At 40.0% G+C, this 16,269-nt stretch overlaps 1 protein-coding gene across 5 annotated transcripts in view; it reads right to left on the bottom strand.

Annotated features, from left to right (window-relative positions):
- The window catches only part of LOC126373069 (disheveled-associated activator of morphogenesis 1), a 178,845-nt gene that overhangs the window by 109,583 nt on the left and 52,993 nt on the right, over positions 1-16,269 (bottom strand). The window lies entirely within an intron of this gene.

The raw sequence follows: 16,269 nt of genomic DNA, 5'->3' as shown, positions 1-16,269 counted from the left end.
ATTAACTGTCTGGGAACTGATATTAGGCAGCCAAATTACTAATTTGTATAACAAACAATATTTTATGTACTTTTCTAAAGAAAGTTTCTGTGCCGAGGTTTTTCCCTTTCTTGTTTTCCCCGGCTGTGTAGGTTATGAGAAGCTGCAGTAGTTTTAGGCGGAAGAGACGTTCGTTATGTAAAAATTTAATGTCACCTACTGAATAAAGGTATTTTTGAATTTGAATTCCGGACAAAGCGTAGACTATCGTCTCGGACAAGGAATGAGTAGTATAATTGAAAACCCGTCATTACGCTGCGCAGGCGCACGGTGATATAACTAACAACAGCCAATCAGACGCCGGCTACCGTGATTGATTTGTTATGTACTCACCTGAACTTTTACTATGCCAAATGTAACAATAACATTCTTTATGACGTCAGTTCACTTATTTTTACTTTCTACTCAATACATATATAAATTCATGTCCGTAATAGGACGGGCAGAGCATGTTATCAGCAGCCACACCTAAATAGACGGATAGCATTCTCAGATGCGCTATAAAAATACGTATAAAAAAAACAGATCCAATTTCTGCAATTAGGCTAATTTAGATGCTAACCATAGATACTACTACCGTAGATTGAACATCAGCGATTAAAAAGTGGGACGCAAAGTTACTGTTCACACAGCGACGTTGACAGAACTTTACCTCAGTGCGCGATTAGGCGCCGAACTGACAACACGGGGAAGTGCGTGGCAAAAACTTGTAAAAATAGAAGCTCAAAGCGAAAAGAAGGATGGAAAAACGTATTTCTAATAAGTAATGACATTGTGCATGTGCATGTTACCATAGTATAAACGTTTTAATTTTCGCAGTAAACCTCTCCAAAAATATTATTATTAATAGCCCTCAATGTCCCACTGCAGGGCAAAGGCCTCTCTTCCCTTCTTCCACTCCTCCCTGTCCCCAGCTTGCTCGCGCCACCGTTTCGAGAAGCGGTCTAACTCGTCGCGCCATCTTTTCCGTGGCCTTCCCCGACGTCTAACAGCACTTGCAGGAACCCACTCTGTAGCTTAATAAAATATTATTTTAGTTTAAATTACTTATACTAAAACAAGTATTCCCAGTCAATCCGAGTCGCCAACCGAGTTACGAAGTACCACGCGCTAATATATTGATATCACGATGCGTACTTTCATAATTTGACACGATTTTATTGAATATGTATACCGCTGTGTACTAATGTATAGCTAAACAAGCGCCAAGTTTTCGCCGCATTTTTGTATCTACGGTAGTGGTAAATCAATGATGCAAAGTAATTGTCTCGGTAAGTAAAAAGTGTACAGTGGAATTTCCATTTCATAAAAGTAGTTTCCTACAAACTAAATAAACATAAGATAAGATAAAATGTTAATATCACTTATCGTCGCCTTATAGACAAAACAACGTAAAAGCCTTATTAAAAAAATTACATTCCGATGTGAATTTTGTTAACATAACCTCGTTAACACACCGTGTGTCTATACACACTGTGAGGTCTAATACCGAACATAAATTATTATTTTAATAACTAAATAAAATTATTTATTTCGGATCAAAACATTACATCCATATTATGTTAGTAAGAAGTGACTTATGAAACAATTGTTAGTAATGTAGTTATATTTTTCACGCATTCATGACCATCACGAGAACGGGTAAGTTCCCGTGATCGTCACCCTACGCACAAAACATCTCCAAAGCGGCGATGTGTATCGATCAGCTAATGTCTTCAGGATGCTGTTGGGGCAACCCTGGCACTAGGGTTAATGAGGTTGGTAATCCTGGTAATCGTTGGTAATAACCTACAAGATCTCTCTAGCATTATCTCGTTTTCACAGGATCCGCTTACCTAACCTGAAGATTTGACAGGTCCGGTTTTTTACAGAAGCGACTGCCTGTCTGACCTTCCAACCCGCGTAGGAAAAACCAGTCCAATACAGGTTAGGTCACATACCTCCGAAAATGCATTTCTCGGGTTTGTGCGTTTCCTCACGATGTCTTCCTTCACCGCTGAGCACGTGATAATCATTTATGATCCAAACATGAATTCGAAAACAAATTCGACAATCATTGGTTTAGGCCTGTGCTGGATTTGAACCAGCGACCTCAAAGTGAGAAGCAAGCGTTCTACCAACTGGGCTACCACGGCTTCGCGACAGAAGACCAAGTTATTAATTTATCTAATGTTCACTTGAGAGGTATGTCGATGGAAGGTGTCAAGGCTTCTGTACAACATTAATACACCATCAAAATAATACTATTAGCACATAACACTTTAATGGTGTCCTCTAATTGAAAAGTTTCTTGTTTGGACATTGGGTAATGCAGATTTATGTACTATTAAGGGTGTTAGTAACATCGGGGATGATTCAGACCATGATTCTGAGTTAATCATCATCATCATCACCAGCCCATTAACGTCCCCACTGCTGGGGCACGGGCCTTCCCTATGGATGGATAGGGAGATCGGGCCTTAAACCACCACGCGGGCCCAGTGCGGATAGGTGGTTATTAACGACTGCTACTGCAGCCGGGACCAACGGCTTAACGTGCCTTCCGAAGCACGGAGGAGTTCGAGATGAAAACTTTTTTTGTGGTCACCCATCCTATGGCCGGCCCGAGGCCTGTGCCCAGCAGTGGGACGTATATAGGCAGTTTATGTATTGAGTACATCCTCTTCAACAACGCCATCTTTGTGTTTGGTGAACATAGCCTGGAAAGTCCGTCATTGGAAAGCATTCACCCATGTACTCGTATGACCCGAGTCTACCGAACTGTGTACGTACCTACAAAAAAAGTAGTTCACAACAAACATCCTCGTTGAAAGCGATTGACAGCACTTTGAATAATTCATGACAACGCGCGTAAACCAACTGGTCGATAGTAAACCTGATTGTATATTTGAAACATAAACTTTTCTTTTTAACTAACGGTAAGTATGTGAGGATTTTTTACTGAGAGAACCGAATGAAATTGTACTTTATTGTGGGGAACGTAAACTAGATAACGTAAACAGCCTATCCTGTTAGTGACATCGCAACGAATACTAAGGGGAATGATACCACATCCAGCGCACGTAAAGCCGCAAAGCAAACGTAAGGTTATGTTCATCATCATCATCATCATCAGCCCATTAACGTCCCCACTGCTGGGGCACGGGCCTTCCCTATGTATGGACAGGGAGATCGGGCCTTAAACCATCACACGGGCCCAGTGCGGATTGATGGTTATTAACGAATGCAGCAGGGACCAACGGCTTAACGTGCCTTCCGAAGCACGGAGGAGCTCGAGATGAAAACTTTTTTTTTGTGGTCACCCATCCTGTGACCGGCCTTTGCGAAAGTTGCTTAACTTCGACAATCGCAGACCGAGCGCGTTTACCGCTGCGCCACCGAGCTCCTCGAGGTTAGGTTATGTTGTTGTTGTTTAAATTCGCCTTACTTATAAAGGCAGGCAAAGATCTGAGGACCATACAGCCTTGATTTAGTAATTTAATATTCGAAATTCACGATCAAAATAGCCCTTAGCTTCAATCTCTTTTATTTAAAATCCTTATTAGGCTAAATATTTATGACGTCATTGTCAGTTGTCAATGAGCCTTTTTTCAAGTGACAGCCTATGGAAAACTTTATACAGACGTAGTATAGACCTAATGGCGGGAAAAAAAGTTTTAATTTTTTATAACGATTTGACGCAACCGAAAAATCTGAAACATTTTTATTTTCATGAAAAAGGTTATTCCTACTCATAGAAAAATATTCAAGTACTTTTAATTTTTTCATCCGTTCCCCATTGCTTCGATGTGGCCATTTTAACCCCCCAAACTCTGCTTTATTACATACATACATAAACGCACGCCTATTTCCCACCGGGGTAAGCAGAGACTATAGAAAAAATAAAACACATAATAACACATAGTCTCATATCCCCATTTAAACGCGGTAAGAACCCGTTATTATGTGTTTTAATTATGATAATAACCGCGTAAACTTAAAACAATGTAGAGACTATAGAATTCCATTTGCTTCGATCCTGACACACTTCTCTTGCTTCTGCCTTATTAGTACAAAAAATACGACTTGAAAAGGTCAGGAAAAGCAACTTTGCCGCGCGAAGCCAAAACCTAAGAAAAAAAAACTTTACAGTCTAGCTCTAGCTACGCCGGGCACCAGCTTCCCCTGGTGGCCGTTGAGCGTAGGCTAGGCGGGAATATAATAATGAAAATAGTGTTTACAAAAAAGTAAAATCACTTACCAAGGGGTTCGCGCGGGAACTAAAACTATCACTCACCACTTTTCGAATGTTTGAAGTGTTATGATGTATTTTTGAGTTGTTGTGTGTACAATAGGTGTGTTTGTGGCACAAGGGGGTTGAATAACGTCAGCGGTTTAAACAAAAACAAAATTGCGGGGTGCGAAGAAGTTAGAAGGCACGGATTGTAGCCATTTTGAAAATTGGCAACCAAAAGTTAAGTGGCTCGCCAGAGGGCGCTGCAGTAGTGATACCACAGGTAAAAAATAATGCGATAACGTTAAAAATAACTAACGCTAATAATGGGCGTTACTACAGTCATTACAAGACACAAACAATCAGTGTGTAAACAAACAAGTGAAACCAGAAGATCGCGTATTAACGTTTTAAATTAACTGCTCGATCGACAGCCCAGTTAACTTACATAACTCATCATGACATAACAACGCATACCTACATAATTTTAGGGTTCCGAACCTCAAAATGTAAAGTGGAATCTTTACCTATAGGATCACTTTCTTGTCCGCCCGCCTGTCTGTTCGTGTGTTTACTTTTAATAGGCTATTTTAAACTCAAAATCAAAAATATTTTTATTCATTCAAATCAAATCAAAAAATCAAATCAAATCAATTTATTTGCGAGAACACACAAAATACAAAAAGGTGGTAAAATAATTCAAATAACAATGTAGTGATGTGTTCGGCCTGTATGCAGGTGTATAGGTAAATATACTTACATAAAAAATAATAATAAAGAAATGATATATTGAAAAGAAAATTTTTGAAAATAACATAGGTAACATAGTTACACTTTGAATTATTGGCGATTTTTACATAAATTTATTTCTTGTCGAACGTCTCATCCGCCTAAAACTACTGCCACCTCTCACAGCCTGTATAGCCGAGGAAAAGTATTTAGCTGCAAAAAAAACCTTTTACGAAACGTCAAAATGAAAATCTTTTGATTGGGTATGGAAATATTGTCCCTGTGACGTCATCAATAAAAACATCAACCATTGTACTCAAAGTTGCTTAATTCGTAATTCAAATTCAAAAATAATTCTATTCTAAAAATCAAAATTGGATTGATTTTTGACCATCTTAGACTGGCTTCTATTTCTAGATTAATATTTTATCTTGGACCCACTTTTTTGTCACGTGACATATTGCATATGAAGTACCTACTTGGCTGGACAAATGGGAAGCGCTGAGGGCTCTCACCCGGTACTCAGACTGATACTTGAGGGTGCCCAGTTCGCCGCGAATCTAGGGTCAGAGCGTCGTCTAAGAGGAGTGTATTTGAAAGAATTAATCGACCCTAGCGGGCCGATCGCGATAAGCGCTGAATGATGGAAATCGTCAACCACGCTGGCGGGGTCGGGGTTTTGAATTTGAGCCAGTGAAATACCCTAACCTCCGCAGAAAGCAATAAAAGTTATTTGTTTATTCGCTGTGCCAAAAAGGACAAAAAACTGTTTATTCGCATTACCTGTTAACTGTTTGCTCGTAAAAGGTGGTATGTGGGTGATGCATTAAATGTAATTCCTTATTATGTAATATTTACGCAAATGTCGTAAAAACCGACAGAGGGATTGTCTCCTCTTTAACATGTAGGTTCTATTATGTATGCAGGGTGTTAATAACAACGTAACGAATACTGAGGGGGATGATTCAACCCATGATTCTGAGTTAAATATCAAGTGGAATTTTCCGTCATATCAACTCAGAATCATGGCTTCAATCATCCCTCAAAGATTTCGTTATGATGTCACTAACACACTGTACAGGCGATAGGCTGATTAATTGTCAATATTAAATATTCTTTTTTGCATTTTCTTTTTTTATTCTTTATTGCATTTTTTTTCTTAATTGCATTGTCTTGACTTATACGGTTCGTTGTAATCTTCCCAGTAATTATTTAAGTATTTATTTAAGTTCATGTATAATACAGAAAATTAATTATTTTAAATAATATAATCTTCTCACCTGATATGAGGTTCGCGTCCAACTCAGCGCACTCTCAGAGCAGTTTTTTTTTTATTTTTTTACAGCCTAGTAGTATGGTATGGTAGTGGCTCTATTTTCCGCATTTAGAGACATAGATGGCCCATTATGCGTGTATTAAGTCATGGCTATACTAACCAATTTAGCTCCTTCCAGAAGCTCAGAACTCTCCTGGGGCGGCCACAGGCTTCGCGGAGCGATCTTGTTTGCTGTAGGATTTCAATTCACAATTTCAGCCAAGTAGTTAATGATATACGCGGTAAATCTACAACAAGCCACGTCAAAAAAAGTTTGAGCACCGCTGGCCTATGCACTGTCACTTCACATGTTTATATATCTATGTGAAGTCAAGTGTGAACGGTATGTCGGCGACTTGACCTTACAGACTAGTATCGGGTATATTGTAGGTTTCTATGGAGAATATAATGGTCTGGTTTAGGCGTCGACACGCATCAGTCAACACTGACATACCTACATAAATTCACGCCCGTAATCCCTAATGGGGTGGGCAGAGCCAAAGTAGTCAAAAACAACTTGCAGCCACTGTTGTTAACAAGTCTTCAGATGGATTATGACCAGTGATGTATTATGAAGCACGCCATAACGGTATCACCAACAGAGTGATCCGCCAACGTCCTTATCGGCAATCGAATAGAAATCAAACGCTCTCGCAGAAGCTGTTATGTTCTCTAATTTGTGTTTATTGACCACCAATAACAATTAGAGTGTCAATGTAGACATTCTAGAGCAAAGAATAGCTGGTTGTGCAACCTGTGGGCCGTGACGTAACCTGTGTCCGGGTGCACGTCCGCACGTAATGATGGGTGCACGTAACCCGTGATGGGTGCACGTAAATTAATTGCACGCTTGATAGACATGGCGCTAATGGAATGAAAGGGTAATCAATTTATATTGTGCTTGTTAGTTTCAATAGCCGAGGTTGATAGCCACTTTTACCACATTTTTAAGCACGCGTTAGTGCCAACTCCGAATACATCCCGCTTAGGGACGGTCCTGAAAAGTATCGGCGCCCGAAGGACTTAATATACGATCCCGACGACCTGATTACTCTAGCCATATACGTAGAGGCAGCTAATCAGCTAGCGACACCAAACACTTCAGGACCCCGATACCGACCCCGCCGGGGTGGTCGATGATTTCCCTCAATCAGCGCTTATCGCTATCGACCTACTAGGGTCGATTAATTCTTTCAAATATTTTTCCTCTCAGACGACGCCCTGAGCCGAGGTTCGCGCCCAACTGGGCACCCTCAGGCCTGTTGTCTTAAACATTGTACCGGGTGAGAGCCTTCAGCGCTCCCCATATATCCGGCCAAGTAGATCCATCTGCGGCAAATCTACAATAAGTCAAGTCAAAAAAAAGTTAGTGCCAACTGTGTTAGTGGAAACTGCACTTAAGATAAATTGACTTTAGGATCGTTTGAGAAGATTATGTTTAAAAGAATTAAACGACCCTAGTATGTCTCTATAAGAAATCAGAATATTTTTTTTTATTCAACGTAATTATCATGGATTATTATCGAAGGTCAATTTAACATTATTGAATATTCCGTGAGCGTGCTGCACCACGCTGGTCTAATGGAGGATACAATTCAAATATTACCCACTTAGTATGCGCAGCGATACTATATTTGTTCTGATATTACTATTCTAAGGTAATGAATGATAAATAAATTATACTAAACTGCACAATAGCATTCTGCATTTACATCGATTCTCGGAACCTTTGGCAGAAACACTGCATTCATTTCTTTGTTTTCGATATAACCTGGGTTGACCTTTCCTCCAAAAAATGGCATTGGTCGAAGGCCTTACGCCGATCATGTAAAAGCAGCGTGTAATTTTGACCAGGCTTGTAGCATGAGGCCTTCAAGGCGTTTCGGACCGCAGACGGTTCGGACCGCGGTGCGAAACGACTAATTGCTCTTTCTAAATAATGACCTCTTTGTTAAACCTTTGATAACGAATTGAGTAATCGAATATTGATTATATCATAAAAATGTATTTAAAATTCGTCAAAATATCGAGATAATTGTAGAAATGTCACTTTTTTACAAAACTTCACCGCCATTTAGCAAAAAGCTACTTTTTTGCACGATCATTGTTTGCGTGAACCGTGTGAAGATGATCTTATTGCGTGCGTCTGCGCATATAATGAAACAAATGTCTCTGTACACGATTTGTACTAGAGAGACATTTGTTGATAAAAGAAGGGAGACGTAAGTCAGTCATTGTATAGAAGTTTGAATAGATATTTGTTTTGATAGATGTTTGTTTGTATAGATTTGTCGCAGATGGCATTATCTACTTGGCCGGACAAATGGGGTGCGCTGAAGGCTCTCACCCGGTACAACGTTTAAAACAACAGGCGTGAGGGTGCCCAGTTGCGCGCGAACCTCGGCTCAGGGCGTCGTCTAAGAGGAAAAATATATGAAAGAATTAATCGACCCTAGTGGGTCGATAGCGATAAGCGCTGAATGAGGGAAATCGTCGACCAAGCTGGCGGGGTCGGTATCGGGGCCCTGAAGTGTTTGGTGTCGCGAGCTGATTGGCTGCATCTATGGCTAGAGTAATCGGGTCGTCGGGATCGTATATTACGTGACAAAAACCTATACTGGTTTTCTTAACAATTATAACATTATTGTATTGTTGACAACATTCCACGCGCCTAATTCATTACATTGAAAACACGTATATTGTTTAAAAACAGAAAATATTGTTCAAAACACTCTCCTCTAGACTGAGAATAAAAACAAACAAGCAATGTTGATCTAACAACCATAGATTAGATTCACAATGCAAATATTTGCAGTCACAATATGTTGAAATAAGACGAAGAGATACGTTTTCAAGAACACAATACATGTGGCTAACTTTGCAAACTGACGTATCTATCTGCATTTTATTTTGTGCTAAAATAATTTGTTTCTTATTGTCAATAAGACACATACATAACATAAACAGCCTATATACGTCCCACTGCTGGGAACAGCTCTTCCCTCAATCAACCGGAGGGGGTATGGAGCATACTCCACCACGCTGCTCCAATGCGAGTAGGTGGAGGTTTTTACGGCTAATAGCCGGACCAACGGGTTAACGTGCCCTCCGGTTGATTGAGGGAAGGCCTGTGCCCAGCAGTGGGACGTATATAGGCAGTTTATGTAAAGAACAAAGCAACAGAAATATAATTCGAACCTTCCGGCCAAGTATTTATCACCATATGCGGCAAATCTACAACTATAACCCAATTGGGGTTGTCAGAGGTACATCCATCGCAAGATGAACTAAGTGTCCACACCTCACCAAGCTTTCAATTAAACCAACGTGATAGGTATTGCCTTCTTCAGACGACTCGAGACTTGTAAGTCGTGTAAAAAACACAAAAAAGGATTCAAACCTACAACTTCTATGCGCAACAACTGTGCTCTTAAACTGGTATGTTACAAGTTAATAGACAATCACACGAAAATAACGTCTTAGCTTTTATACCGTCTGTAATCAAGCGTTTCAAAACCCTGTGCGCGTTTGTTGTTGCAAGTCAAATAATTACTAGCTGCACACACTGTTTAATGCACTTGCATTCACAAAACATGCGCAATAATGTGCACATATCGCATACAGGTGTATCCCCGAAGGGTTAGGAAGAAGTGTTTATTCAGTAAGTCATATAGTTACACTTTGAATCGTCAATTATTACATAACGAATGTCTCATCCGCCTAAAACTACTGCAGCTTCTCACAACCTGTATAGCCGGGGAAAAGGAGCTAGGCTTGTGCCTAGCAGTAGGACGTATATAGGCTGTTAATGTTTATGTAGGCTGTTATCATAACAGGTACCTGGAAGTGTTATTTTTATGGAACAAAAACAGCTGGAACAGGTACTCATATCAGGTTGTTATAACCCAGCTCTGTTTCCTACCAATTAGTACGTAATACCTTACTTAATATATTTTGTTGGAATGTAAGCTAAATGGTAACAAGACACCTTTTAACATTCTAGAAATAAATAGAAAACTAACACACCTTGATGAATGAAGATGTTAAAATATGGATGCCGAGTCGGGTATTGAACCATGGACTTTTTGCTCAGCAGGTGTCTGCTTACTGACAGCTGGAATAGATCATGTCAAATTATTCATCATGCGATATCTGTACCCTATTGGGAAAATAGGCATGTGCTTATATCATTATCATTTATTTTTTTATTATTGTAGTTTTGCCTTATATGGCATTAACTACTTGGCCAGTCAAATGGAAAGCACCGAGGGCTCTCACTCGGTACAAAAACTTAAGAACAGGCGTGAGGATGCCCATTTGGGAGAGATCCTTGGCTCAGGGTGTCGTCTGGGAGGATATAACGCAGAACCCTTGCCCAGGGATACGGGTGAAGACCTCAACGGTTGCAGAGGCGGAGATGGGAGCCATCGATACGGCGATGCAGGACGGGAGAGTCAAGTCACAGGGACTGTAACCTGGAACCTGACAGAGGGAAGCAGTAACTATTAGTACTATTCAAAGTCGGAGGATATCCTAGTACGGCTTTGAAATAGACTACTCTGGGCGCCATACCACTCGCGTCAGAGTACTGCGGCGCATAAGGCAAGAGGGAAACCACTGCCCTATTTTTATCTAAAAAAGTAATATGGAGAATGCTACACCGAAAAGAGCGTGGCTCTTAAATTAGTGATGATGATGAGTGGGTCGATAGTGATAAGCGCTGAATGAGGGATATAAGTATTCATCATTATCTATTAGTATCATAATTATCTACTGCGAAACGTTCATGCAATGGGTGCCCACAGATGAAACCTGCTGAAGTGACAGCTCCAAAAGAAGATGGAAAGACGATTTGGATACCTTCTAAATAGTATAGTACCTAAGAGATAAGCATTAAGGATAAATGATTACCTAAATGATAAAATTGCCTGGTATTAATTGTGTTTTATCTAGTTATAAAATAACTTGTAATGTATACTAAATTGATTTAAAAAATGTGTTGCTGTTGCATTACTCAGCCATAACTCCATGCGAAATGACGTAGATTCAAAAATGTTAAATTGACCTACAATAAGTTTATCTATGATAATTACGTTGAATAAATGATTCTGAAGAAACTACTGAACGAATAAGTAGCAACAACTATCCGTGATATTGGCCGCTTAACGTCTTGTTCCGGACTTTTACATACATTCCTTTTGTATGTATGTATGTATGAACACGCGTCCGTAGCATGATTGATGTGTTAATGTAGGCTCCACTTAACAGAGGTTAGCTTCCGAAGGCCGGAAACAATTGGAAGTTTAAGGTCTTTAATACATTTGCCTTAAAATAAACACATAACAACAACATAACACAACATCACGCTTGTATCCTTAAGGGTTAGGCAGAGTTATATAGTAGAATAGTTTTAGAAGAGCCCTGTGTCGAGGTTTATCTTGCAACTTCTTTTCCCCGGCTATACAGGTTGTGAGAAGCTGCAGTAGTTTTGGGCGGATGAGACGTTCGTTACCTATGACAAAAATGACGATTCAAAGTGTAATTACGTTACCTACTGAATAAAGATATTATTGAATTTGAATTTGAGTGTATAGGGATAGTCACTAGGAGAACTGTGAGTTACTGTGGTCTGTTAATAAACTGGGTGGCTTCTCAAACGGGGAACGGCGGTTCTAGCCCGGGTACTGGACTTGCACCAAGGAGTTTTTTATTTCCGCCATTTTTTATAATCTTGACATAACATAGCCTCATGCCTGCATCGCCAAAAGGGTAGGCATAGGAGTATAATAAGAACATTATACACAGACTCCTCGGGAGCTATGTTAAACTTTTATACATCCATATATAAACTCACGCCTATTTCCCACCGGGGTAAGCAGAGACTAAGGAATCCCATTTGCTTCGATCCTGACACACTTCTGCATCCTCCACATTCATCAATCGCTTCACACACGCACGCCGGTTCAGAGTAGATCGTACTGAACCATTTCTAAACTTTTTTTACAACTATTATCTCGTGTTATTCCACGTAAACAAACATACCTCGCCTTCATTGCCACTGGCAGTGTAATCTTGATAATGATAAATGTCTGCGATAAAATCTACAACCTTATGTAAGATCAACTATATTTTATATTACAGCCTCTAGACGTACCTACTTTTTAATTTTTCGGCATAACGATTTTTAAAACGCCTCTGGGCTAAAAAGTAGAACATGATAATTTATTAGGTGCATTATAATTTATGCCCGGTTAATGGCAATGGAAGATGGGAGCCATCGGTACGGCAATGCAGGACGGAAGGGGCAAGTCACAGGGACTGTAACCTGGAACCTGACAGAGGGCAGCAGTAACTGTCAGTACTATTCAGAGGCGGAGGACAGGAGTCCTAGTACGGCTTTGTAATAGACTACTCTGGGCGCCATCCCACTAGCGTCAGAGTACTGCGGGGCGGAAGGCAAGAGGGAAACCACTGCCCTATTTTTCCCTAAAAAGTAGCATGGAAAATGCTGCATCGATAAGAACGTGGCTCTAAGATTGATGATGATGATGAATGGCAATAGTCTCGCTCCCTATTACATGAGAGTTAAACATAGCTGGCGAAAAGTGCATGTATACTGTTACTATACATCTCTGCCTACCCATTAGGGGATACAGACGTGATCCTATGTTATGTTTATACTTAAATAAGTAATAGTAAGTTATATAAATATATTACGAATAATACATATTAGTTTTCAATAGTAAAATAAGCTTTACATCCCTAGCGTTATCTTGTTTTCTCGGGGTCCACTTACCTAACCTGAAGGTTTTTTTAAAGAAGCGACTGCCTTTCCGACTTTCCAACCCGAAGGGAAAACCAGCCCAATACAGATTAGGTCACACGCATCCAAAACGCATTTTTCTGGAACGTTGATCTCCTAGCGATGTTTTCCTTCGCCGCTGAGGACGTGATAATTTACTTATGATCGAAATACAAATACTTTATTGTACCAAAATAAAAAGAAATAATAACAAAAAGACTCTTAAGTACATACATGGCAAATGGCGGCCTTATCGCTTAAATTGATTTCTTCTAGGCAACCATAAGGTGAGGAAAAATTTCATAATTAATTGAAATATGAATTCAAAAATGGAATGAAATAAGCTTCTTTGCGATGTAATACTAGTACGATCGTAAATTTCTCCGACCAAGTAGTTAATGTCATCTGGGGTAAATCTACAATAAGTCACGTGAAAAAAAAGATAGTAAAGTCATTTCTCATTTCCACTCACAACAACAAACATAAACAGCCTATACACGTCCCACTGCTGGGCACAGGCCTCCCCTCAATCAACCGGAGGGGGTATGGAGCATACTCCACCAGGCTGCTCTAATGCGGGTTGGTGGAGGTGTTTTTACGGCTAATAGTCGGATCCACGGAATCATCTTACTTTTTTGGACAATCAGGTGATTCAAACCTGAAATGTCCTTACCAAACAAAGGACAGTCTCACAAAGTGATTTCGACAATGTCCCCATCGGGAATCGAACCCGGACCTCCAGATCGTGAGCTTTACGTTCTAACCACTAGACCACGGAGGCTGTTTCCATTCATTTCGTATTAAATCTGCCGGTCATCTCGCGTGACCCCCTAACCCTGACCTCAGCTTTCTCTTCATCACGAACCATGCTTAGTACAGTCAAACGTGGGTTCCTAGCTAACCTAGCTATCTTCACTAAACACTAAACAAATACTTTGTTTCTAACCGGGCAAAATCACAAAACTCATTTTGTGATCCCTAGTTTGATTAGGACATTACTGGCTGATCACCTGATTGTGCGAAAGTAAGACGTACCGTGCTTCGGAAGGCATAACCATATATATACTAAAAATATAACTAAACATAATCTGAGAAAACTATAATAATAAACAATAGACTATACACACACATACAAAACAAGTATTGAAATAAATAAAATACATCATACATAATAGTAATATCCTAAGAATATCCGCATAAGGACTCAAAATGAGCTCGCAACTGGTTTTTGAAGCTCTGAAGAGAGTTAAGCCGGCTACACACCTTCAGTTTTAACTGTACAGATTTAACTGTACGATCTAACTGTTCAGTTAAATCTGATGTCCTTAGTGCCTACACACGATAGTTTTTTTCAGTTCAAATAATCTGTTCTCGCAAGTCGCACGTTCTCGGAATAAACATGACTTCATCGGATGATGTTGTGGCAATAATTGGACTATTGTGCATTTTGAAAAATAGAAAACAAAGAAGGAAAAAAATGTGGTGTAAACATTGGTTATTACTGAGACAACAGTATACGCATAATAATTTATTGAAAGAACTCAGATTTTCTCCAGATGATTATAATAATTATTTAAGAATGAATGAAGAAACTTATTTGCATTTGCTTAATTTAGTCACACCCAAAATAATGAAACAGAATACGTGCTCACTCGACGACACTTGGGCAAAACTGACGAAACTGCGCAGTTTTCGACTACACACTCTCAGTTTGAACTGTACAGTTCCAACTGTACAGATTTATCTATTCATATTTTGATTAGATCTCAGTTAAACTGTACAGTTCAACTGTTTGTTCTACACACTTAACGATTTATCTGTACAGTTCGACTGTACAGTTAAAACGCACAGTTAAAACTGAAGGTGTGTAGCCGGCCTTATTAGCGAGTTCATCTGAAGATGGATGTGCCTCTGACTACCCCAATTGGGATATAGTCGTGAGTTTATGTATGTAGTTAATGTCATTTTGCGACAGATCTACAGTATGTCACGTCGTTCTTTTTGAATCATCTCCATACCATATTTCATCTAAATCGGTTCAGTGATTTTACCGTGAAAAGGCAACAGACAGACAGAGTCACTTACGCATTCATTATACTAGTGAAAATAATGTGTGTGTGTGTGTGTATGTATGTGTGTGTGTGTGTGTGTATGAAGATGATTTCCTTCTCTGACCATACAATGTATGAATTGTCAGTTTCATTTACGTTCATTATGATTATAGTCATGTAGGTGATATCAATGGTTTCTGCTAGATCATCTATCATTTATGTGTTTTCTGGAAGGTAAAAGTCGAAACGCTATTGTTGACATGACACCAAATGAGATTTCGCATTTCGGTTTTAATTAATAAACCTCCGTGGTCCAGTGGTCGAGCGTTAGGCTCACGATTCGGAGGCCCCGGGTTCGAATCCCGGTGGGGACAATCACAAAAATCACTTTGTGATCCCTAGTTTGGTTAGGAAATTACTGGCTGATCACCAGATTGTCTGAAAGATGATCCGTGCTGCGGAAGGCACGTTAAGACGTTGGTCCCGGTTACTGCTTACTGATATAAGTGAGTAATCGTTACATAAGCCATGTCAGTGGCCTTTGGCGGCTCAACAGTAACCCTGACACCAGGGTAGATGAGGCAAGTATTCCAACTCACAACCCACACGATAGAAGAAGAAGTCCCATTTAACAGGGGGCTAGCCATTGCAATTAACATCACAGACATTATAGATAATGATGAATATATCCCTAATTCAGCGCTTATCGCTATCGACCTACTCATCATCATCACTAATTCAAGAGCCACGCTCTTGTCGGTGTAGCATTCTCCATTCTACTTTTTTAGGGAAAAATAGGGCAGTGGTTTCCCTCTTGCCTTCCGCCCCGCAGTACTCTGTCTGACGCGAGTGGGATGGGCCCCAGAGTAGTATATTACAAAGCCGTACTAGGACTCCTGTCCTCCGCGTTTGAATAGTACTGACAGTTACTGCTGCCCTCTGTCAGGTTCCAGGTTACAGTCCCTGTGACTTGCCCCTTCCGTCCTGCATTGCCGTACCGATGGCTTCCATCTCCGCCTCTGCGTTGAGTCGTCTCTCTTCACCCGTATCCCTAGGCAAGGGTTCTATACATTGTTTTAAGTTTACGCGGTTATTATCATAATTAAAACACATAACATCC

This window comes from Pectinophora gossypiella, chromosome 15, assembly GCF_024362695.1.
Source record: "Pectinophora gossypiella chromosome 15, ilPecGoss1.1, whole genome shotgun sequence".
In the NCBI taxonomy this organism is placed as follows: domain Eukaryota; kingdom Metazoa; phylum Arthropoda; class Insecta; order Lepidoptera; family Gelechiidae; genus Pectinophora; species Pectinophora gossypiella.
Note: the sequence above shows the minus strand (reverse complement) of the source record. Positions and strands in the feature narration are given on the sequence as shown.